General features: G+C 50.7%; 1 long non-coding RNA gene across 1 annotated transcript; it reads right to left on the bottom strand.

The window, feature by feature from the left end:
• Positions 1-7425: 7425 nt before the first annotated feature.
• Positions 7426-13344, bottom strand: LOC121095677. Its single transcript, XR_005830184.1, has 3 exons — positions 13335-13344; positions 12307-12309; positions 7426-7582 (listed from the first exon to the last, which is right to left on the bottom strand). It is a non-coding gene; the product is annotated as an uncharacterized LOC121095677 (long non-coding RNA).
• Positions 13345-22061: the final 8717 nt, after the last annotated feature.

The raw sequence follows: 22061 nt of genomic DNA, 5'->3' as shown, positions 1-22061 counted from the left end.
CCACCCAGAAGTGTTCCTCCCAGGCAGTGTTCAACTAGCTAAAGCCCAGCCTTTCCCTTGCCACGAGCCCTCCTTGGTGCTCCTTTGCTGGCTGCAACCCCCTCATTTACTCCACAGCCCAAATTAGACCATAGAAAGCAGCTGTGGCGGTAACAACAAAACAAGAAAGCAGGATTAGCATCAAGTTGCCAGTGGCTTGGATGGGGCCGCTGGAGCAGCGCTGCTAGCACCTCACCGGTCGCTGCACAGCAGATGGTGCATGGGGATGGGTGACGGGTGGGCGATAGCACCAAGCCCAGCTGTGGCCAAGGGTCTTCGCTGCTCCCTGCTACCCAACCCTGCCCGCCCCAGCCTCATGCCATCGCCGTGATGCCGCGGCCCCTGTGCCCCAGCTGTACCATCCCTGCTCAACAAGGCTCGGTCTACACGTGTGCCCAACATACGGGAGCGCTCTTTCTTCCTGAGTTGGGTGGATCTGGGCAGTCACTGTCCCATGACTGGAACTGATCCTCCCTTTTCCCACAGGACAAACCTCCCCTTCCGTTCCTCAAGCACCTGTAAACTCCAGTTAGTTTACAGCAGCAAACGCTTCTGCGCCTCGCATTCGCATCTGCTCTCTCATTACTGACCTGAATTCTGCTTTCACAGCAAATTGGAGCAGTGGGCACAATTTTAGGCTAGCTCTAGGCTCTCTCATCCCTCTTTTACTCTGCATCTGCTCCAGCTTCCTTCCTGGGAAAGCTCGGAGGATTTCTGTTCTCCCACAGGTCTGTAGCAAACCATCATTTGGTACCAGGAGGAGAGAGCTGGGTTTCCATCACAGCATTGCATTGCTTCCGATTCTGTCACGAGCCCTGAACTTCTGCTCTTTTTCTTTAAACCTCAGGAGACACACATCATCTAGCCAAGGAAAGACTGCCTACCAAAAATTCAGCCTCTAAATGGCACATAAAAGGAAACACAGGGTCCAAAGCTTTTGGGGGCCGAGAAAATTCCCCTACCAGGCTGCACCCCTGTGTGTCACAGCCCCATGGGTCACAGGAGGTGTCGCCTGGTGCTGCTGCCTAAGCCCCCGCCGTGCTGGGGGTCAATAAAGGACTTTAACCTCCCGCACTGGAATTCACACAATAAGCTGGAAGTTAGAGCCAACGCGAAGGCAAAGCTTGTCGCTCTCACATAAAACCTCCTCCTCCCCACTTGTGCTTCCCTGCAGGACGTCTCCCAGCTGACAAACCTCTGGGCCAGCACAGACCCTGGTGAGATGACACCAGGTTTCCAGCAAGGGGGATGCTCTCCTAGCGCAGGGCAAGCAGCTGAAGTGCCGTCAGGAGAGACAAAGGCGCCTGGCAAACTTTGAGAAATGCCTCTCATTATTTACAGAATGACACAGGAAAACTTCAGACTGAAACAAGAAAGGCAATTAGTTTCCTGTACGGAAACAAAGAGACATCTGTGCCAAGTATGCTAACATATACACAAGGGGCAGGTATACAGTACATGAGGAATTTCTTCCAGCTGCAAATCCACCCCCAAATTCTCAAGTCAATCTTGAGTACTACGATGCTCAGCAATCCTCTTAAAACTGTCCAGATGCTTTAATAACTTAATTCTAATCTTCTCAGGCACCATTTTCCATTTAACTGCTGAAGCACTGGAATAGGACCGAGGGGTCAGGACTGAAGAGTCACAGTGGGGAATAAACAAGCCTGGTTTGGAAGTCCAAGAAGCCCAGGCCAGTTATGCCAGCCCCAAAGTCAGCCTGGATTTTGCAGGGTGCACTGTGCATTGCCTGGGCTGAGGGATGGTGAGCAGGTTTATGCACCCCAAAGCATGCCCTGCCCCCTGCCAGGTGCTTCAGCGGAGCTGAACTCAAGTGTGGACCTTGCAAAAAGGAATTGCTGAACTGTCACTGACGGCCTGGGCTGTTGAGCACTAGCTCTGGCTGGGTCAGATGCACCCAGACCCCACCAATAACAGCTTGGGTTTGTGCTAAAAATGCTAAAAAACCCCACGCTTGAGGCTTCATCCTCCAGACCTGCTCGATTAAGGCAACCTCTTTGCAGAGGGCTGAAGGTTTTGGACAGTGAGATTTGCCCCAGGAGGCTGGGGCAGCGCTGGGACAGGCTGCCTCGGGTGGCTGCTGGCTCTGCATCCTCAGAGGGTTGCAACATTCACCTGGACCAAGCCACGGCCAACCCGATGGGGACAGTCCCACTTCCAAGGAGAGTCTGTGCCAGAGACCTTCAGGGATCCTTTATGAACAACACTTCAATGAGTCTAAGTTTGGCTTTAAAAGCGGCTTACCTCCGTGCGGCGCTGGGCTGGCCTGACCCAGCCTGGCTGTGCACCAACCTCCCACCCCCAGACACCAAAAGATTCCTCCAGACTTCCCGTCTCAGCCAGCTACCTTTTAGACAACAGCTTCTCAAGAATGTTTTAAACAGGGAAGGAAATTTTGGTGACACTTTAATACATAAAGTGCTTCTTATTTTCCTTGTGCCAAAGAGCGGTGCTTTCTAACACGCTTTCTGAGTTAACATCAGGTGTTAAACAGACACACGCGTTGTTTTAGCAGGAGCACACATTTTATAATAGGCTTTCTATCTAACAGCTTGATATAGCCCCTTCCATTAAGCATTTATTGCTAATGCATTGTAAAATGTAACGTGCTATATACGCTATTAAAGAATGAAGCTGCCACGTACTCACCCCTTAATAATGAAACACTTATGAACGGGAACCTTAGGTTAAAGAATTGTGAATTAAGTTTAATCTCCAAGAGATCATCTAGCACTCTACCAGTCTATTGTGGCACACTATCAGCAGGAGGGCTAGGACCCGAGTCCCCTGGGAAAGCACTCCTGGACTTTGGAGAAGACCTTAGTGAAAATGCTCCCCAAGAAAGAACCTGGCTAAATACCACCAGAGGGCTGGAGAACCAGCAGAGCTAGTTTGAGCTCTTCCTCAGAGGGACTCCCAGACAACCACATGTCCTGGTTATTGACTTTCTAATAATTCAATATAAACCACAGTCATTAGAAACCCTTTTAGATGAGATACATCTCCACCTAAGCATTATCATATTTTTTTCCTTAGTATTCAATAAAAAAAATAACATTTTAAAAAAATATATGGAGCAAACCCCCTTCCCCTGGCAAGTGGCAGGGTTGGGTTTATTCACACAATCTTTGCCTAGATAAGTGAGTCCTGGGCACAAGGAGCAATGACTTGATACTACGGGGTTCAGCCGCAAAGGCAAGCGGTGTCAAGGCTGTTCCTTTGGAAAGAGTAATTGTCTTGATCTCTTCCCTCCTGCTGGTCTCACCTTCCCAGGGATCTATTTATACACACGCTGATACACAGCAGGTCTTGCCTTTGTTCCTTTTCCATTCATGAATTGCTGAAAAAGCAAGCCCCACATCTCCAAAACCATTGCCCTGCAAACCCTAGAGCAGCATCTTGGATCAGCATAAGGCAGGAGACGGGCTTTTGGCTGATGCAAGAGATTCACCTTTTTCACACCCACCTGCCCCCTGCCATTCAGTGGTGATGGGACACCCAACTCCCACGTGTGTCCTTGAGGATTTGTATTTATTGGGGTGGGACTGACCTTAGGCTGGGTTGGGAGATGGTGTGTTCAGAGAGCTTGTTTGCAAGAGTAGCTGGGGATAACTCAGTTTCCATGAGGAAAGGCTGAGGAAGACTCTGGTCTTCAGTGGCACTTGCTCTAACTTGGCAAGCTCATGACTGCTGCGGTTTTGCCTGATGTCTTGAAATCAAAAACCACTGGCTTTTTCCAATGACATAGCTAAGTGACAAACCCAAGACCTCAGTGACGTCTCTAGGGCAAGACAAACGGCAAGGATGGTCTGGGTTTTGGTACCCGATTCAAGACACTTTAAAACAAAAACGCCTGGAACTCCCCCAAACAATCCCCAGGTTCCTGAAGAGGTTTCTATGCAGTGAGGAAGCCCAGCCCTGTGCCTGTTAGCTTGCTCTCCACATTAGCAGCGGTTGTGTCAGTCGGAATTCAACATGAAAACACCCATGTGGTACTTGGGGAGAGCTTCAGCGCATGGTGACGGTTGGTTGTGTTAGGCTTCCCGCTGCCCAGCCAGCCCTCACGAACCTAAGATGTGCCACCTGAGGACAATCCGCATTTGGGAGGGAAGAGCAAGGAGGGGCAGCCAAGTGGCTTCCATAAAGCCACAACGGCAGCACTGAAGACACAGCAGCACAGACTTCAGGAACAAATCATGTACCTTGAGAGGTTGGTGTGGTTTCTGGTTGTGTCCTCTGATGCCACAGGGACACCCAAGGGCTCACACACAGGGATGGCCACAGCTCATGAGGGAGATCCCAGCTGGTGTCCTCCACCTCTCTGGGAGCAGCTCACTGCCGTGCTCACCAAGGTTCTCCTGGGCCCAGCAGCATCAGGAGTACTTCAGTTACACGCACGCGTTCATCGGCTGTGGTTAAACAAGGCACCTAAATATACACAGAGGCAGAACGCACTGGAGAGAGATGGAGAGGATGAACCCTCTCATCACCCGCAAAATCTCTTCACAGACTGCAAACGTTTAAAAGAAGAGACCTCCACAGCTGATGCACCTTGTCCTGGCAGTAAGATTAAAAAAATAATAATAAAAAACAAATACAGAGGTTCCCCCAGGCACACCCTCCTCTTTAGGTGATGTATTTTTTAAACTTCTTCCAAGTTTTTTTTCAAATGAAGAGGGAAGAAGTTCAGCTCAGGCTGACATACCAGTGCTCTCAACACTCACGGCAGGGAGCTCCGAGAGAATCACTCCTCTTGGCCTGCCAGACCCTTCATGGGCACGGAGGACTCCAAAGAACCTCCCTGGACATAGCTGCCCAAGCCCAGATAGGTGACAGGTCTTGGTGAGCGCACTGCAGTGTTGCCATCCGCCCCCCCATGACTATCGCTTTTCTTTTCCATGCCCGTGGTTCCCTTTGTGTTTACGATAACAGAGGGATGCTTTATTGCATTTCGCCCGGCCCGCTGCCATGGCAACCAGCAGTTGCTGCGCGCTGTAAAAATAACCCTCCTTCTTTGATAGATTTCACTTGAGTGAAAATAACCCTTAAAAATAGGTTGAAATTTCCATACTACTCTTCCAGGAGGTTCCACGGAGGCAAGGATGAATTGCAGGATCTGCTGATGGGACTCCGGTGCTACCCTGGCCCGGAGCTCTCACAGAGGAGCCCATTAGGGTGCCTTTTGGGAGCCACCACTAGCCAGTCCCCCTGGGTTATGGTGATGCTGATGACATGGGAAAAGGACCTGCCTACCACTGATGTGACCTACCATGGGACCTTGATGTGGCCCATGGTGCAGTTTCCACGTGGCCACATCAATGGATGGACCAGCAGATGTGGTGGCTCTCCAGGGATTCTAAGTATTTCTAGCAAAGAGAAGTGGTGTTCCCTCAGTGCCTGCTATGGGGGCCTGGCTGGGATAAAGGTCAGCTTTATCTTCTCAGCTCCTGTGCACCATGACCTCAAAAAAAGGCTTTTGCCTTCTCCAAGGGTCAGGGATCCTTTGCTAGAAGCTGGTGCTCTCCATCAGCACATAAGCATTTCACAGCTGGCCATCACCGGGAAGCTTCACCATGGGTTTCCATTGAACAGATGGGAGCAGGTGAACAGCCAGTGTGAATTTCTCCCCAAAACAAAACTCCGCTCACACCCGGGAGAGCTGTACTGGCCATGTCCTCTCAGGCCTCGTGCTCAGGCTTTCAGGGGCAGCAATGCAGCGAGACTCACGGGCACAGCATGTGGCTGATGCTACGGGAGGTTGGAGTCTCCCTCCTTTGCTTCAGAGCATGTGTACTGGTCCCAGCCAGCAGAAAGATATTCAGCACGTTGCTCTGGAGCAATGAGGGCGTTGCTCTTGCACTGGCTTTTGACTCATCCTCACCAGGAAGGTCTTTTTTTCTTTTTTGGCTCATTTCTTTCCTTTTTGTTCTCCCAACCATTCAACTCTTCTTCCTCCAAATAAAAACCAATACACATTTTAGAGGTGGCCCCCGATTCCTCCCATGAGTTTAGGTGAGTCGAACCATAAGAAGTGGAGTAATGAGATTATGATTAAAAGCACACCTTGATAGTGGGGCATCCATCAAGCTGTCATAGAAATCGTATCTCGGAGGCTGCTCTCATCAATCTGACCTTTCAATTATTACCCAGAGTTCATGACTCTAAGTGTATATAATTCCTACCTCAAATCCGAGAATATACGCCTTTGGTTTTTTGGCTTGCCTTGTGCACAGCTGTGCGAGGTCTCCTTCACCAGTGCATCAGCAACACTTTGCAAAGCCAATTAACTTAAAATAGCTCTTCTATCACCCAAAATATTGGGAAAAAGATCAAGACACCACTGGGGCACCAGAAGAAGGCTGTTTGAAGTTTTTATCAATGTCTTTTTGGCTTTTTCTCAGCTTTTTTAAAGCCAGTGACCCCTAAGGTTAACTGCAGTAGTGTGCACAGCCCACACCCTTCTATGGCTCGTGTCCCTGCAGAGAGGCAGGGCTGCTCCCACCGTGCTACAGCATGTCTCCAGCAACAGGGAAGGCCCCTCCAACCCAACCAGGACAAGCCTACCCAGGCATCAGCACAGATGAGATTTTTCTACCCAAAAAATACTGAAAAAAGCCTCCTTTTTGTGAGCTACACCCCAGCCAACATGGTATTTCAGGAGTAGAATAGAGCCTAATTCCATTTTTCATTGGCACCACTAGAAGGATTCCTCCCCATTTCTCTAGAACCAGAGCACCACTCACCTCCAGCCAGCTCCATGCATCCCACCCCACCATCTGTCCAGTTTTGGGGCTCTCAGGCTGAAATAAGACACAATTTGCTTGGCGCCAGCCTGGCACCTTGCTGGATCCGAGTGAGTTTCCATAGGGCACAGGGTTACCAAGCAATGAAATCCTGCCTGAATCTTAGTTGTACCCTAACACATGTAGGACATCAGAGTGTGCCCACAGGGAGTGCCCAGTGCTTGGGAACAGTGCATCCTCCTGCTCCCTGCCAGCTCCACGAGCAGAAGAACAAGAGCGACCCGGCTCCTTGTAGCACAGGAATAAGTTGTTCCTAGACTGAATAAAACAAAGAAAGACATTTGTTTTATATTTTTCCTTCAAAGGAACCATGTATTTTTTATAAAAGAGTAAACTTCTCTGCTACCTAGTGACTTTCCACAAACAAATAAAAAAACAACAACAACAACAAAAAAAAAAAAACAAACAAACAAAAAACCCCGCCACAACAGGTATGTTGCTGGAGAAAAGAAACCCCTGCTTGGCAGAGGAAGACAGGGGAAGCAGAAATGCCTTGACTTGGGATCTTTGATAAATCCAGCCCTGAAGGCATTTTGCTGGTATTTGTAGTGTTGTAGGGTCTGCACAGCCTCTGATCATAGCTTTCTCATACAAATAAGTAAGAGTTTTAAAACCACATAGATGTGGTGCTTAGGGAAGTGGTTTAGTGGTGGACTTGGCAGTCCCGGGTTAATGGTCGGATTTGGTGATCTTAGAGGTCGTTTCCAACCTAAACGACTCTATCCTGAATGCAAGATCCTTTGCAAAAATCCCTGCACTGCTCAGGTGACTGAAATTGTGGCAATCTCCAAAAAAAGAGCCTCAAAAACAACCCAGAGATTTCTAGTGTGACCCTCAATTCTGCAGCAAAGGTGTTCAGGTGAGGTCAAGCAAGACCAGAAGAGATTCTGGGAGTCAGACTTTCTCAAAAGATGGAGCAGCTTTCAGAAGTGACCCTGAGGCCAACAGGACATAAGGACATTTGTCTGATGACACCTGCCAATCCACGCAGCCCTTCACAGAGAAGCTGAAGGTGAATATCTGCTCCCCTGCCACAGGACAAACCTCCCTCCATCGCGGCCCTGCCCCGCTGGCATCACTGCAGACTTGTCTCAAAGCCACTGTCACTATTAGCAAACAAGACGCCTTCTGCAGGGAGAAAACACTTAAGCAATACTTCAGGCACAATTCTGCTTTAAAAGCCTTTTTAAATGAAAGATTAAAGGTAAGCAGGAATGCATCTCCAGTGCCCAACTCAGTAGTGGGTGAGGAGTCGTCTTCAACTTCAAGACAGGCACAGGACAAGAACATACCAGCTGTGCAGCCATCACAGTCTCTTTTTTGATGCAACCTATGTCACCAGTCTCGTATTCTGCACTGAAAAGCTCTAAGCACTATCCCACCAATTCCAGTTTAAAAGCCTCCATAGCGTGGATTTCCCAAAAGCCAACCAAGAAATTTCATCTAGCTGAGGGGCCCCTGCACCATGCCGCTCAGCGTGAGCCTGGAGGGGCTGCGCCCAGCTCTCACGGTCCGGCTCCTTGTGCCTTGCAAACCTCAGCCCCTTTGGGACTAGTTCCATCCTGCTCCTGGAAGTCCCAGTGCAGGTTCCCCTCTGTCCAAGGAATGGGTCATTCAGTCACACCCACCATTGTCCTTTCCCTCCTCTCTGGTAGCCACATAAAACCAGCAGTCTGGAGGCCATGAAATCTGCATTGTAGCCACAGGTTGCTCCCTCACAGCCTGGCCTCCCCATGTCTCTCGTGCCAGAAACATCGTGAAGGTCCTGATGACAGCACCAGCTGGAGCACCTCTGCCATGAAAAGGAGACAAAACCTGCAAAAGCGCCACTGCCATTTTTCCCGTTCTCCCTCTGCTGTTTTTCCCAGACCAAACCTTCACTCTCAGGAACAGAGTCTCTCCTGTCTTACAGAAAGCCATCTCATTTACATCTTCATAATATCCCAAAAGGAAGAAGCTAATTACCGTTCTCACCTGTGGCTGCTATATGAAACGAGCTGATGGACTCATGCATGCATCTGAGCAGGCATCGTCCACCTCATCCAACAAAAAACTTGTCGCTGGCCAAAGGCAGCCCCTTTGGCAGTGGCCAAGGGTGGGGGTAAGAGGTAAGGTCTCTCTTTCACAGGAGCAAAGGGGCTGGCACGCTCCCGTTTCACCTCAGCACAACCAAAAAGATGCTTAATGCCTCCCTTAAGGTGGTAACCACAGTTGAGCTATGCTGTGCAGGAAGGCTCTAATCCTGTGCTAATTTATTTTATCAAATTAAAAAGACGAGCATCCATGGAACACCAGAGACCTCCCGTTCTCAGGGTCCCAGCAGAAAGCTGCATGATCCCTTTGTAAAGAGGGTTGGGGGGTTGTTGTTTTTCTTCTTTTTTGCCAAGAATATAAAATTAATAAAACAGGATTAAGGGAGATATGGTTTTAATCAATTCCTTAATCCCAGAGAATAATTAATGAGAGCAATGCACCACTTGGCTCGACTCTCCCCACATTTGAATAATAAATAGCATCCACCAAAGAAAAAAAAAAAAAAAAGGAGGAAAAGGGAGCAAGAAGAAGGTTGAGCAGTAAATTCTTGATACAAAGAGCTTTTGCCATATGTATGCGTGCACAGCTTTCTGGTCTTGGATCCAGAAAATGTAGAACAGAAAAAAGCAGAGCCCAGTTCTGGCCACACACAGATGTGTTTAAGCCAAGATTTACGGGAATCTCCACACGTTTAAGAAACAGAATACCACCGTAAGTCTAGATAAATGGCCTGCATTAGGCCCCGCATGCTAACGTCAGCCAAGACTGACACGGGTACTGTGATCCCACAGCAAAGTGCCATCCTCAGCCAGAGCCACTTGCATAAAATACACTAACTTGCACTCCTGCAACTCACCCTCGTGCTCCCAACCGCCCCGTGTGCCAAAGGCAGGTCTGGTCTACTACCGAAGAAGCTCTGTAAAGATGCTGCAGATGGGATTTAGGGCACTGAACTTGAACCACCTAATAGTTGTCTAAGTGTATGCTTCTCTGTAGGGTCTTCTAGTCAGTGGAGCAAGGGTATCTGGGGTCCTCCAACTTAGGCACTTATTTTAAGGTGGAAGGAACCATCTTTTGTCCCACAGATGGACAAGGAACCCTCTGAGAGTTAATGCTTAAGTTTGCTCGTGTCCCTACTGCCTTGTCTTGGAGATAGAACACGCCTTCCCAGGGCTTACTCCAAGAATTCCCAGTGATCATGATGTCTCACAAGTATCTCCAGCTCCTGGACACAGCTCACCTATAGACCAAGCAGAAGTCCCTGCCCGAGGAGTTTTTCATCCCAACATGCAGAAAAAGCGTTACCACCTGAGAGAAATACAGCTTCTCAACGTATGGTCTCATCACCTTTTCTTAAGCTTCTTGACTCAAAGGGGAACCAAGGATGCTCCTTGAGGAGTCATTTTTTAACTGATACAGAGATACCAATGGTGGACCTATGACAGGCTTCCATACAACATCACCTTGACCTAGCCATGACCAAGGCAGCCCATGTTTGGGGGTAGAATGCCCTGGATTGTAAAAGAGCATCTTAGCTTTGGAGGCCCACAGCAGCTGACCAGGCAGGAGGTCAGAGGCTTAAGGAGGAACATCTGAATAAACATGGCCTCATCCCTGCCTGCAGCCCTTGTTAAGGCAGGGCTTTGCTTTGAACTCTTTCCTGATGAAATGATTAATGAATGTCATGCAGACCTCTTCCTTCCTCTGCCTTCACCTGCCACACAGAGCAATACCAAATGAGGTGATCATGACAAACACAGCTCTAATTCTTTATTAATATTAATCAGAGGCAACCTTTCCATTGACACCAGAACCTGAGCGTGTGTTGGCAGGGAGGGAATAACACCGCGGCAGTGACATTTCTTGGGTAGGTGATTTTTTTTATTTTTTATTTTTTTTATCCTGTACCTTCCCTTCCCCCTCACCTTTAATATGAGTGAGCGATACCTTGTACAAACAGAGGAAGGAAGAAGCTGATTAAATAGCAGAGTTGGAGCATAATGAAAGAAAAAGCCCATTGCAAACATGTGCTGATTGTTTTAAACTGGAGGCACCGGGAGCTGGATTTCAGGTGATACCGTGGTGGCTCCTCTCATAATCCCGGCTAAGGCGGCATTATGGCTTTCGAGCTCAGAGCGAATTTTATCCAGTCCCCGCTGGCAGGGAAAGAGGCTTAGGCTGGATAGCAAACCTTAGCCCCATCTTGAGCCAACACCGGAGCAGGGCCGGGAGAACCACAAAGCCGCAGCTCCCCTTAGCCGAAAGGGGCCCTTGCCTCGTGCCGCCGCACCGAAGCAGAAATATTATGAGTAGCAGCGTGGAGTAGCAGTATGCACACCTCTGTCTCACCTCCAGGTACTCATCGACACCCATACTTGCCGCTCACGTGTGGCCTGGCTTGAGAGGTGAAGGCAGAGATGAGGGTCTTGTGTGCTTCTCAGGTCACCTGCAAAATTTGCACCTTCCCGCAGCAGCTGGAGGTGGGTTCACACGAGCACCCACCTCTTGGGATCTGCATTTAGTGAACAAGCATAAGGTTTGCAGGGTGAGGAGAGCTGGTCTGGGGAGAAGCCATTCAGTCCATAAGGAGCAAAGACCACCACGTGCCTCTCATTACCCTGGGGGAGCTGGGCCACCTTCCTCTGGCTGGGAGGATGATCACTGAGCAGGGGCAGGAGCCCCGGGCAGGCAGGACCTGCAAGCTTCCTTCGCTGCCTGGTTGTTGATTTTCCAGGTTTCCCCATCCTAACGACCACAGGACTGCAGGGAGATTTGTGCAGAAAGAAGGCCCAGGTTCTCAGCTGAGTGCAACTTCTCTCTCTCTCTCTCTCTGTCTCTTAAAACAAATAGATTTTCATTGAAATCAACATATCTTTCTGAATTGAATAGGTTTTCATGGGGACAATAAATTTCTTCAAAACAATGCATTTTTATTACAACATATTTTTGTTCAAACCAATACTTTTTGACAACCAGATATTAATGACCAGGCCAAAGCTATAAATTTGCCTCAAACTATGTGTTTTCTCATGGAAGGAAATAATTTTCTCATACAAATACATTTTTATTTGAATCAATCCTCTTTTTTCCACCCCCCAAAATCAGATGTATTTCTGGGTGGGAAGCAGGAAAGCTGCGTACCCAGGAAAGCCCCTTCATTTCAAGAGGGATCGAGAACTTGAGGGCTGTCTCACTCCTACCCTCCCAAGCCCAGAAGCTCCACAGGTCACTTGAAGCTTAAACATAAACTCTGGTTTTGCTATTGCCAGCATAACTAGACCACCGCCTGGGTTCTGGTAGGTTCTACCGAAACGTAGCTTAGATCTCGCTCCCCTTGCTTTGCTGTTTGAGATCGTGTTTGCTCCGGTTAAATAATCCTCACTTGTATTTCTTTCTGCATACCCAGCACCTGCTGACTGCAATGCAGGACTAACCCTCCCCGCGTGTCCCCTGGGCAGACCCTTGGGTCAGCGATGGACAGGACCCCTGGGTCTCCCCACCAGCCCTTAGCAAGGTCTAAGCCTCTTCCCCAGGGAGCTGGGCAGGGAAGAGCGGGTCTCAGCCTCCCTGTTGCATGGACAAACCACGCAGGGGATGCCGCGCTGTGCACCCCCGGGTGTCTCAGACATCATCCCAAATGCAGCTTGTCCAGCCCTGGGAGCGATCCTGGGATGGGGGCTAGCACAGGTGGAGGTTGTCCAGAGAATCTGCATGCGGGGCAATGCAGAAAATGGGTTTGCCAGGGGCGAGGGCACTTCGAAGGGCCAGAGAGGGAGGGCTGCCAGGGCAGGGGTCCCTACGCAGGGCAGAGGTGCTCAGACAGGGCAGCCCGTGCCGGCTGCAGCTCACAGGGGTCCATACGGACCCACTGGTGGCCAAGGGCCCCTGTGGCAACACAAGCACTGCCACTGCAACTCGCTCAGCTCACCTGGGCATGTCCGGCTGCAGGTACTGGGCTGGCTGGTGTCGAGCTGGTTCAGGTTCACGTGTCAGGAGCAGAAATCACAGCCACGCTCAGAGGGCCCTTTCCTTCGTAGATCATCACCGTCACCTTTGAAGGAAGCATCGGGTTGTTCTTGGATTTGGGAGACAGTTTCATGTGTGGTAGCTGCTGCAAGCCACCGTGGACACGCACAGGGGACAGGCACGTATCTGTTTAGTCCCACATCTTTCCTTGTAACCTCTCCAACTTCCTTGAACTCTATGTGAGGGGCCTGAGCCCCCCGGGACAGCCCTAGTACACCAGGGATGCTGCTCCTGCATGGCCCCAGCAGAGCTCATCCCTCAACCAAAGCACAAAACATCAAACTAATTTCAGCCAGAGAGATGTAGCTCCAGCACCCGGCCCGGAGAGGGGCAGGAGGAACAGGAACAAGGGGCTGGCAGCAGGGCTGAGTTTGCTGGAATTGCGAAGGCTTTGGCTGCTACTTTTGCTACTGATTCAAAGCCAAAGCAGGAGCAAACCTCTTATCTCCCCCGTTTCCCCAGCTGACTGTCCATATCACACACAGCTCCCCACTTCACCAGCTCCCCACGCTCGCACAGCCCTGAGCCCAAATCAAGAAAAATCATTTTTTTGTAGCAAGTAGCTGCGTGCAACTGTTTCAAGCCCCATTTCCAAGCTTGGGCCTGGGTCAGAGCCCGGGGATCCCGGGGCACTTTGAACATCAGGGGCTGACAAGGGTTCATTTCCCATGGCCCCCGTTGGCCACTCTTTGTTGAGCTTCCCCAGTCCATGTAAACATGCTAATTGCTTGGGCTCAGCACAGGGCTGGATGCCGCACTGTTTGTTTTCCATTGAATAGGATTAGGGATTCTGACAACAATGATTAATCGCCGCGCTGCAGACGGCTGACGAGCCCGGGGAAGGCGTCCTCTCCGAGCGGAGAGCACGAACAATCTCTGCCAAGCAGCTGCTGCTGACTTCTATCTAACCCTCTACATCTTGCTCTTTATCTTCCCCCTTCTCCCAAAATGTCTCATGTTCACCAAGCCAATCCCAGGCTGCCTGGGGGGCAGGGGGAGAGGCAGCCTGGGTGCCCCAGAAGTGATGAGCTCAGCCCCTGTGATGCTCTGTCCTCTGTGCCACTTCCCTACATCAGCTCATACCCTGCATCCCATGCTGCCAAGACCCTCCCGACAAGCTGTAACGCCTCAGCCAGCCCTTCTCAGCCTTCATCCTGATGGCCATGACGATTCACACAATTTTTCCAGCTCCCATCGCCCTGGCGTTGGGGCACAGTAACATCTCTATTGGCAGTCAGCAGCCACGTCCCCTCATCAAGCTCCACAAGGCCACTAAGTGCCCCACCAGTGTTTGAGCCCACGGACTGATGTGTACATAGAGGACCTGAGCCCCCAAGGGGGGACAGCCAAGGCAGCCCCACTCACAGTGCGAAATATCAACCCCTCAACTTTCTGCACTCGCAGGCACGGAGGGTCATGCCAGGGGACCCACGCTCTGCAGATAAGCCCAACGCTCCCACTTCCCAGCTGTAAGATCTGGATGTGCAGTGTTCCCGCATCGCCAAGCTGCCCTGTGCACGCCAGCAGCCCATCTCTACAAACACAACTAGGGCACTGGTGAGGCCACCCAGCCCAAGAGGGACCATGTTCAGGCACTAAGGTCTGAAGGAGCTGTGTTCCACACGGCAGCTCCCAGTCATCTATTTGGGGTGCTGTTACATTGCCAAACACAGCTCCAGCATCCCTTCTGCTCACTGTGCCGGCCGCTCCGCTAACTGCAGCCCTTTCCCTCCTGCACAGCACCCGGGCATGCAAGCATCCCTTTGCCTGCAAAAATGCATCCACCTTTCAGTGTCACAGCAAGGCTCCTCTTGCACTTGGCCCTGCCTACCCTCCCGCAGACAGCCAGAGTTAAAGGTGCCCTGCAAAGGGCATGGGCACCCAGCACTGGCCCCCCAGGTACCTTCAAAGTCCAAAGGACCACCAGGGACCTGGAGCAAGGCAGAGAAGAGCAATGGGAGCACTGAACGCTTTTGCCAGCTCCACTCTCCACTCGTGACTTCAGCGTCTCCCCTGTGATCCCGTTTTACCCAGCAGCAGGCGAAGGGATGGTGAGGAAGAGGAGGAGGGCTGGAGAAAGCAGCCTTGCAGGAGGCAAAGCATGCCCTCAAAAAGTTGCAACCTTTGAGATTACCTCTTCTCCTGACCTTGCAGAAGAAGTGCTGGAGGCAAATCCACCCATCTCTGCCGGTGCCTTGTGTGACATACTGTCACTCAGACAAGCGACGTTCTTAATGGGTTTGTGGGAAAGGCCTGGCCTGCCTTTCCATCTGTACCTTCTGCCGGCTCCCCTCTCCAGCACTGCCTCCCCATACGACATTCCCTTGAATTATTTAGACTGGTAAATCTTCCTGCATCTCACATCTTTAGTCCATCTGTTAGCCGGGGCTTTGCCTTTATAGGAACTGTCCTTTATGCATGCCGGCATCTGTCAACAGTACACTTGCCTCTTTTATTCATGATCTTCCGTGGGAGATGGTACAAGCTGCAGAAATGCCTCATTTCTGGTATGCATTTCATTTTAATGGAAGATTACATGACTGGGGCCCATTTTATTACTTCTTGCCCTGCACATTCATCCATCACGAGCCCCATTTGCTGAGCCTGCACTGGGACGGCAGCCATCAGCCTGCTCATGTCGGATTCCTCCCGTGCCGCTTTCTCCTCCCCTTCGGGATGGGGAGGAAACGCATTGCGTTCGAGGAGGGGAAGGTTAGCAAAGGGGAAGCAATCCGCCGCCGGGTCTCAGAGTTAAGCCAGAGCCGTGGCTGAGCCAAACAGGTTCTGGGAAACAGGCCCGGGAATCCAACAGATCTCACCCCGACACGTGTCCCCTGCACCCGCGTTCACCTTCACACGGTCTCTTTCCCACCCACGCCACCGGCAGGTATTGGGGCACAGCTGTCCGGTACACCAGGGCTCTTTGGAAAGACCCCACACCCCCAAATAAACAGACACACGCTCCTTAGTTCCCCCCCTCCAGCCATTCACGGTTCCCTACACAACCCGCTCCTGCCGCGCGCGCACACACACACACACACACACTCTGCACACACGCAGCACTGGGAGCAACATAAATAAGATCAATGTGAACCAGCAGTGGTAATTAAACTGCCGGTGGTATTTGCAGTCTCTCTCTCTTGTAAGGAAGGTTGCATTGCAATTAGTGAAAACATTTTGGACTGGGAACAGTGCCAGTTTGCTCTGTCCTTTCTTTCAACTCCCACAGAAACTCGAGGACCCCTGATTATCCTCCAGACTGCAAAAATAAAACCCCAGTAAAAACACTCTGCTTCTACGCCGCGTTTCCCCACATCCAGGGCTTGCTGTGCCAGGAGGCAGCACGGGGGTCAGAGGTGGAAGTGACCTCTTCAGAGACATGGCGACCTTCTGCCAGCCCACAGTCCTCGGACATCACAAGACACAGGTTGCTATTTTAACCCAGCAAATGTGTCTGTCCTCAAAAATCCCAGCCGCAAGACCCTTCCTCAAGGACAACTGCATGACCATCTTGTTCACGTGAGAGGGTTGTACTGTTTCCACTAAAGATGTTCTCTGAAAGCAGGTTAGGTCAGCCCTGCAGTCTGATCAGGATTGAACAACAGCTCTAGCTGAACTTGGATAGGAAATCGGTCTAAGATGAAGTAATGCAAGCCAGTCTCCAGCTGAGGCTCCAAGTCAGACCTTGGGGGGCTTCAAAGCATAGAAAACCTGAACCATAAGCATCACGGTTGGCTGAGATGCCCGTTCTGGCTGGGAAGGGAGAGTGAGCAGGGTTTAGATGACAAGAAGTCCTGTGCAAAAGTCAGTATTTTTCTGCAACTTGTATCAGTACATACTCAAAAAATGAGCAAAAAATTGCTATGAACAACGTGCTAACTACCACAACAGAAATTCAGAGGGAGAGAACCCAGACACGTCTGGAGAAGAAACACTTAGGACAACTGTCTCCAAACTGAACGGGATGAGCTGGAAGAGGCTGATCAGCTCCCGCAGATGGGGGACGAGCCCTCACCGGCAGCTGCCCCTACGTGCACTCACGGCGCTTTGGAGTCAGTGGAGAAACCTGCGAGAGAGAACTACTCACCCAACAGCCCAGAGGAAGCAATACCACGTGTGTCACATACGGCAAGAGAAACCAGCAAGAACCTGGGCAAGCAGCTAGAACAGAGGCTAAGGGAAGCAGAGCAAACACGCTCAGATACGTTTCATGAGGCTGCTTAGCTAAATGGTCACCATAATTTTAATTTAATATTCAAAACAACCTTAACTCTGTCCCTATTTTCCATCCAGCACCCCCCTCTAGTAGATATTCTCCATATTGTAACTAGTCCACCTTGATGGCATAACTCAGCAATTTCCTTTCAGGAATCAATGAGAACAAATGAAAATTTAATACATTCTCCAGACAACCCAACTCCCTTCTCTCCCCCATGGTAAATAAATAATGTGCTAGTCAAATGATGGATGGAGTGCTCGGAGATCAGTGGCCAAGCGCTATTAGGGGCTGGGGAGGTCGGTGAAGTGGAGATGTGGTCTAGCACAGGATGAGGTGGTGGCCGTGGGTGATTTGAGCACGTAAAGAAGCCAGGAGTGAGACGGGAGGCACAGGGAGGTTTCTGGTTGATGCAGAAAGGGGGCATGGAGCAGGCTGGGCACTCTCATTATGGATTGCTGCATGGGGGGCTACTTGGTTTCTCTACCACAGACAAGGCTGGATCCAAAGCCTAGTGCTGTTGATGAGAGAAAACAAATTAAACTCCTTTTGTCTTCAGCAGGACCAGGAGATGTTGCTCGATGAGGCAGGTAGATGTGAGATTTTGACCTGTCTGCCAGGAAGCGGATGGAGGAGGCAGAGGATGGTCTGAGGGATCTTCAGCCTGCACAGGAGACGGACAACCGAGTGCAGCTGCACCACAGGTCTGTCGGAGCAAGCAGGGAAGGGGTGTGAAAACGTGAGTCCGGAGCTAAAGCACTAGGGAGGGGGGACCTGGCCACAACCGCAGCTGGACAGGAAGGACCTGAAGCTTCTTGCTGGCTCCCCAGCCTGGGTGATCTTGCACAACCTGTGTTCTGGCACACGTGGTTGTTAAGGAATTATATTTCACCTCCAAGGAAACGGGGAGGGTTTGCCTTTTTCCTTTTGCCTGTGAGATGGGTTCCTGGGGCTTCCCCAGGACACAGCCAGGTGGGGTCAAGACAGGGCTCTGGAAGACAGAGCTGGGATGCACTAGCAGAACCCGCTGGAGAAACAACTGTCAGGCTGCAGCTCATGAAGCAGATGGTGGCCAGGGAAGATGGTGGTTGCCAGGGACATGAATCTGGGCCAGAGCTCCCCGTCTTCACCAGGACAAGCAGTTGCATTCATTAGCCTGTGTTGATCCTTATACCTTCAAACCCAGGTTTGGGGCTCAGGTCTAGGAGCACGAGGGAGAGCTGCTGGCCCCATTCCTCACTGCCAGACACTGAACTAACACCATGTCTGTGCCTCCCAGATGCTGGGTCCCAGCTGGTACATATGGTCCTGACCGCATCCCCCTCTCCCGCACCACATGGCTCTGGCTTTTGATCCTGTCGAACTTGAGGATGCACAAACAACAGTGCCTGCTCCGCCTAGTCCCACAGCTCTGCTTATCTGCTGAGCTGACTGTGTTTCTCCTTATCTCTGGGGAGAGCCTCTGTGTAAATATTGCTGTAAATTCTTTGGCTTCCCTTCCAAGTAGCGCTGCTCTTTAATGCCTTCCTTGTAAGACCTGCTTGCCCTACCCCAAGCCATTAGCTGTAACAGGACGTTAATAAGGAGGGGGTTTGGTATCTCTCAGGGATGTTGACCTCTTTCACTAGAAGCAAGGCACCCATTACAGAGCAATGATAAATCACAAGCCTTCCACTCCTTCCCCAGCAGGCACTTCTTTGCATGCATAAACACACACGAGAGGCGCACACACACTCCCTGCATTAACTCTGGCAAGACCCAAAAGCCCTGCCAAGCCAATGCGTATGGGACCTCTCCCAACCCATCCCCATCAGCTTTCCCCCACCTCCGTGCACCCGCAAAGCACAAGGCATCCTCCAGCCTCAGGGTCCTGGTGTGGTCCTTGCATCCTTTGTGTGCATCTTGGCTACATCCACGCGTGGGTCCCAGACCGATGAGCCAAAGTGTCGGCACTTGAAACCATGGTACTGCCAGAGACACCACAGATGCTCACGCAGAACCAGGTGGACACCTGATGGGCCAGGGGAGGACAAAGAGTTCACCACTGTGCTTCCTCTGGGGTGGCTCGGCAGTTGGATCCTCATCACCTCCGTCAGCCATGCCAACCACTCCAAGCCCTATGAGACAGAGCACAGACCCTACACAAAGCTTTCCTAAGCAGGCAGCATTTCTCCAGACAGCCCATTTTCCGTTCTTCTGAGGAGCTGTTGTGTTTAACGTTGAGTGCAAACGTTGCCAGTTGAGCTGAACCAGCAAGGAAGACATGGCAGGCCCCGTAATCCAGGTATAAACCCACAGAGGGAACGAGACATCAGCAGGGACCTCTGGAGGTCACCAGACCTGGGCTACCACCTTCCCTGTCCCCAAGCACTCTGCTCTATCTGAACTATTCCCAGACTTACAACTACAGACCGGCAAAAAGACTTAAGAGACACTAAGCCTTCAGAAATTTTCCTGACATTCTTTAACACACATTTTCCCACCGTGATAATCAGTTCCTCCATTCCACTTTTTTGGGTTTTTTTGACATAAAATCAAAAATACACTTGGAGACCTTGCTGGCTTGAGCCTTCAGATTCAGATTTCAGTAGCTGACAACCATGTTGTTTTCAGTGCTGCTATTTAAGCAAGAAAAAAGAAAAAAAAAAAAAAAACAAACACCAAAAGCAAAAAAATTTGGCTGAAAATTGACATGTTCTGAGAAAAATTCTGCTCTGGCAGAAAAGAAAAAAAAACAATGCCTGTTTGACAGAGAATTGCTTTTGACAGCAAACTATTGACCAGGTCTAACAAGCGGGCTCGGACCTGTTAGAGAAGGAGCATGGGTTTCCTCATCCATCCCGCCCGTAGCACGGGAGTGTTGAGTCAAGCTGGCCGCTGTCTGCATTAACAGCCAATTTGCTTTCAGCCCTTCGTGGCAGAGCTGGAGAGCATCCGAGCGCCACGCACATCCTCGCCCGGGGGTCGTGCTCCTGTGCAGCAGTTCGAGCAGGGGAATGGAGCATCTTCCCGGCATGCCCTCCTTCGAGCTCGTAAACAGCCGCCTCCTCTCGCAGCCATCTCTGCTCATCCTTTAATTACGTTAAGGGAAGATTTCTGCTGAGTCCAGCACAAAGCTGGATGCATGGCGGCGCGGGGAGAAGCAGGGGCTCCTCGTGGTCTTGACCCTGCTCACCCCGTCCTGACGCTCTGCTTCCATTTCCCTGGTCTGACAACAGCGCTCTTCACCCTCTTGGGGAGAAGCCACACGCTGTTGCTATCATCTGTTTGGAGTTAAATATTAATGCACCCTCACAACAATTTTTTTCTTTTTCTGCTTAATTTAAACAACTAAATTTAAAAAGCCTCAAGCCATCACCAGCTGATTCAGAGCAACAAGTCTGATCATAGCAGATTTCTGATGATTGAATGAAGGGTTGGACCCAGACTGCTGGGGATGGATGGAGAAATCCTCTCCATTTCTGCCCTGCTGCCATGTGCCCAAGCACAGCTGTTTCCCCTGCTGGTGCTCTATGTTGGACTCGACTGCTGCATTTAAAACTTCGCTTTTTTGTACTCACCTCCTTCCTGCCAGCTCAAGGGCTCTCGCTCCCTGGGGCTGTCATTAATCGGTTGTGATCAGAGGTCGGCTATAACCCTTTCACAGCAGCCTCTTGACTTCACTCTCACCCTGGGGGATGCACTCAGGGACAGAGCAAGAAGCATGTTGAAATACAGCACTTTTTTTCCCCCTCCCTTACTGTAAAGCCCTCACTGTCATCAGAGCAAGGAGCCACTCACACTTGTGACACAAAGCCAGGAAATCAGGGCACTCTCACTCCAGAGTCTGCAGCTGGTAAGTGACCTTGGGCAAAGGGCTCTACTTCTCTGTGCCTTAGTTTTCTGTGATACTTTTTAAAAAAAATAAAAAAGGGGAAAGAGAGGGACTGCATTTCTAATATGGGTACTGGCTCCAAAGATGAGACCTGGAGGGCAAAATCTGGCAGTGACACCACTAGGAAGCCACGTCACCAGCTCTTGCTAGCAGGCTAGCTCCGGAGCTGCGAGATGGGAAGGAACAGGCTGGCGCTGAAAGCCAGGCTAGGCAAGGCTCACCAGCCCTGCACCGAGCACGGTGGGCACCGAACCGCCCTGCAAAAAGCAGGGTGACAACGGGGAGTTCACGGTGGGACCGAGCTCCATCTCACTCACTTTTGAAAGGAGCACCCGCACGCGAAGTGCTCCCACTTGAGACAAGAACGGCCTTTGCATAGTTCAAGCAGCCTATAAGGGCAAAGGCGACTCCAACTACACGTGACTGTGGATAAGCAGCCTGGTATGGAGGGGTCAGTAGCTACCTAGCAGTGAAGACCCCCATGGCTCTGAACCTGCAGCTGCCTTACCATGCAACCTGTTTGCTCCCAGGGCACTTCCATTCCCTGTTCCACCTGGAGCAATTTTGCAGAGGGAGATCTCTCTCCTGAGGAGCAATGCAACAAGACCCAGGCTTCAGCTGGGCACTAATGCAATATAAATAACCACAGAGCCATCAGAGGTGCAAATCCGCTTCACTCTCCTACATGATAACACCCTTATAGAGGGATAGCTCATTTGGCAGATAATTCCCAGCCACGATGAGGGGAATGATAAGGATGTTGGCTCTTCTAACCACCGTCGGTAAATTGATGGGAGGTGGATTCCACACAAGCCCATAAAATTAAGACCTACAGATCAATCTTTCTTCATTTGTTTTCCTGCGATTGCCTGGCAAGCAAAAATATGCACAAGTGATGATGAGGTGTATCCAATCTTCTGCTAGCGGGAGACGGGTTTCCATTCAAGGCCAAGGCTTTGAGATGCCCATAAAGACAAACCTCCAGCCTAGTGTGAAAGAGATCCTTTTACATCTCGGTACACACAGAGGTAAATCATCTCATGGTAAG

Source organism: Falco naumanni, chromosome 11 (genome assembly GCF_017639655.2).
Source record: "Falco naumanni isolate bFalNau1 chromosome 11, bFalNau1.pat, whole genome shotgun sequence".
NCBI classification, from domain to species: Eukaryota; Metazoa; Chordata; class Aves; order Falconiformes; family Falconidae; genus Falco; species Falco naumanni.
This window is presented reverse-complemented; position numbering and strand designations above follow the sequence as displayed.